Raw genomic sequence first — 4,398 nt, 5'->3', positions numbered from 1 at the left:
CAATGCTTACAACTACAACTACGTTTATGCAATTGTAGATCAGGTTTAAGACATTTAAACTGGCGTGCGCATGAAATCAAAGTATTATAATGCGATTTTGTGACTATTATTTTTAATTTGTGACCGTTAATATTTTTACATTGAGGATAACCCTAAACGTGAAGAATCGAAATGTTTGTTTTTATATTAAATAACGCTAATTTATACATTAAATAATATTATAAACAAGAACAATCAACTTGGCTCATTAGCTTTTTATTTTTTATATTAAACTTTCCCATACAGCACAGAATTTGCAGCAATATCACTGCAATAACGCTGCAATATTGCTACAATATGTATTATCGCTGCAATTTTTGTGCTGTAGAGGTTTGTTCTTCTTCTTTGGTTAATGCTTCCCATCTCTCGAAATAATAAGCGGAGGTCGATACGGACAAATCACATCGTATAAGAGATACAAAGATTAAAAGTGATGCCCGCGAAAACAGCGAAACCTGCCCGAATACCGGGCTGCATCTACAGCATCGTCACGCCGTGACGCGTCAGAACGAACGAACGGGTCGTCCAAAACCGCAGGACGGCTATGTATGTTTCGATGATCAGTCAAAGTTGACAACACTTTCAAAAATATAATAACTTATAGCACCCGAGCTGAGACGCGTCCGCCACAAGCAAGTGATTCTTCAGAACTGTCGAGAGAGAAATGAGAGGGCAAAGAATTAGAGAGAGACACTCGCAAACTGCATATACCATGTTATCCCTGCCACTATGAACTCGCGACTCCCTCCATCAGTGCACCTCTCGCCCCCTCACAGTGCTAGAGCCTCGAATAAGGAACTGAGTACCGAACAGCGTATTGCGAAGGTCGCCACCGCCCCTTGCCATCGAACCATGCGCCCTATGACTGTTTCTCATCCAAAGGCATAGGGAATGGACTGCTCGATTGTGTGATACTGATTATCTAAGTATCTCCCTTTCATTCTCTCTCTTGTTATATTGTGGAATGGAAAAAGATAAAGATTGGTCGTCTTTCACGATCCCTCTCTTTCATTTTTGTCGACCATATTACTTAGATTCGATCGAGCAATCCATTCTCTATGTCTTTGCTCTTATCAGACCTCGAAGGTCTCTAAAATCTTGCGATCCATTCGAGTCGTCTCTAATGTCTCTGTTAATAATTGGTAACCCGCGTGCGGGCAGGATTAATAAAAATATAAATATTTATTTTGCGTTATATTTAACTTTTCTCTCACTCTACTCCTCTCTCCTTCTCTCAATGATACGAAGTGATGAATCGACTTGAATTACTCGAATCTATAATAAATTTCCTTGCTAAATGAACGCATTGTCTAAATCAATTATTATTTCCAATACTTAGAAGCATCATGTCAAAAAGTTGAGTCAAATGAATATTCTTCTACGTTAATTAAATATGCTTAGTCCCACGTAGCGCATGGAAAGAGTTCTTTAGAATGCACCTCCTAAAATTGCTATCATTTATGCACTTTTATTGCATGTGAATAACTCGGCAGATTTCAAGTCAAACTGATCAAAAAATGATTATGCGCTTCAAAAGCGCTTTTTTAGCACAGAAACATCGAGATTTTGTAGATATTATCTCGGAAAAAAATGTTTTATATAAAATTATATAATATTATTTTAAATTATATTTTATATATCTATTTATATCTATATCTAATTATATATAAAATTTTTTTTTGGGTATTTAAAAAAACTTTATTTGATAATAAAATAATTAAAAAATAAATTTATTTCAAATTTTATAAAATATTAGGTATGGAAAAAAGTTCGTGGCGTTTTTCCCGTTACATCTAACACGCATACAAAATTATATGTATACACGAGACTATATATGTAGATATCATACGTATATTAATTCTGAATTCCGCGAAACCGCGGGACTCTAAATAACTAGCATTTGCAGATTCTGATTTTCGCTTTTCTGGTCTCTTTCTCTTGTTTATGGCAAGGATACTGAGTGCGACAGATGGAGCGTAATTTTTATCACAGATAATCTTTCCTTAAGACTTTCAGTCTTTTTACATTAATTTCAATTATTACGAGTATATTACGTGAAGTTACAGAAAGTCTGTATTCACCTGTTATATTATATCTTTATATAAATCTTTATATAAAGATATGATATTAAACGCCTTATATTTGCTATGAGAACTACAAGTAAATTCAACTTGTAGGTAGAATGTGATAACTTTCTATAACTTTATGTATGTAAATGGCGATGAACATGTATGGGGCAATCGGCAAGAGTCTCGTCTAACAATTGAAAATTATAATATTGCTGGATGAAGCTCTTATCGATCATCGCGTGCGATATTCGGTGATCCGACGCAAAAGCCGAACCTTATAAATGCGACAATTAAGGCGCGAGCAATCACGCTTGTTCCCCGGAGCTGCCGCGAGTCCCGTCACGCAATTCTCTCGCGACTGCTCACAATTACTTCGACCGGTTTTCACAACTGACTGACATATAACCTTTTCTGATGAGACGTCATGAAATGAAACATCACGAACTGATTTCTATTAATATATTTTTTTAAACAAACTTACTGTGCCTATTATTTTTCAGATACAAGTACAAATTTACAATTATAAATATGTGATTTTTTTATTTCAGGCCATAATGTTAATGAAAATATTGGTTCTTCTATGCAAATGATAAACATTGAAGATTTTCATGAAAGATTGCAAATGCACGCATACACACATACACACACACACACACACACACACGCACGCACGCACGCACGCACACCATGAAGTTGAATTCTGACCAATCTAACTCCATGCAGTTTAGATTAGGAACAATTAAAACTATAATTTAATTTTAACAATAGTATTTTAAATTGGAAACTTAGCGAAAAGTGATCATATCGTGAGTTCGATAAAGATTCATTTTAAAGATAACATTATTTTTTCCTGACAGAATAGTGATCTTCGATTATCAATTTTACATCTTCTTACTTTATCATTTGCCAAATAACTTTATTATTCTTCCAAATTTTTGTTGTACTGAATCAAGTAGTATTATTTTGAGTACTGAAAAAAATTTTTGATTATTTTTGATTCAATGAATGATCGTTAATCAATGTCCGATTTAATAGTAGTTAATTCCTTGATATAATAACTGAATTCATTTATATAAGTATGTATTAATTCTTGCAATGAATTCTCATAATAGTTTTATAACCTAAATTAATTTTATAACCTAAATTATGAGAATTCATTGGATCAATTTTCATTATTTTTTCATAATTCAATAAATATTTTATTGTATTTGCGTACAGTTTTGGTTCAGTGTAGTAGTATTTTGTAGTATCTTGTTAATATTTTTGTAGTTTTTTGTTTTATATGTTATTATTTACATTCCTGGTGGAAAAAAATATTTATGAAATACAGAAAAACTACATAAATTGAGACAAGATCTTAAAAATTCTTGATTTTTTTGTAGATATTCGTAAAGGAACATAGAATGGCATTGTTTGAGAGCGAAGATTTCTAGGTTTTTCAAAGAAACAATGCCGCTCTATTTCCCACTACAAATATATATGAAAGACTAATAATTTCTAAGATCTTGTCTCAATCTATGTAGTTTTTCGTAAATCTTTTCCGCCAGAGAAGATTGTAATTAAATCTCAAAATAATAAATTATCTCATGTGAATATATAAATTGTCATGTTAGAAATCTATAAATGTAAATTGTCATTTACATGTAATTGTTTGTAATAAACTCTCATAAAACAATTGCAGTCATTTTGTTATTTCAATCTTCTCAAATTCTTTCACTTTATCTGGAATTCCATGCAGCAACACCTGCAAAGCGCAGGATAAATGTAGCTTCATAGCGTTTCATAGCGCTTTGCAGGCACTGTGTTACGTGAAAAGTATTGTAAATGTGCTATAAAACTGCATTTATTTTGCGCTGATTGTATGCGTTAATAGTGCGCTTTTATAGTGGATTTTGAAAGCGCTTTTAAAGCGCTGATAAACTTTCGAAAACCGAAGTCCTGATGTGGAAATCATATCATATCTTAAACAGGGAAGAGAGGGGGGAGGGGGTTGGAAATCGTTTCGCGTGAAAGTCGCGCGTCCCTTAAGCAGAGGGCGAAGTGACGGTCGCTTTACATGGAAATTGTGCGCCCATAAACAAAGAGAGAGATGGGATGGGAGTTGCTTTACGTAGAAGTCGTGCGCCCCTAAGGATTCGGTTTTAATCCAATATTTTTACTTTATAAATTATCTTTTATAAATTATTATATATATAAAATAAATATATATTATAGGTGTATAAGCTTAAATCCGCTGTTTTTTAGTCAGAAAACACATTTTTTGTTCCTAGGAAGCAAAAACAAATTTATT

This window comes from Atta cephalotes (assembly GCF_000143395.1).
Source record: "Atta cephalotes unplaced genomic scaffold scaffold00002, whole genome shotgun sequence".
Taxonomy (NCBI): domain Eukaryota; kingdom Metazoa; phylum Arthropoda; class Insecta; order Hymenoptera; family Formicidae; genus Atta; species Atta cephalotes.
Note: the sequence above shows the minus strand (reverse complement) of the source record.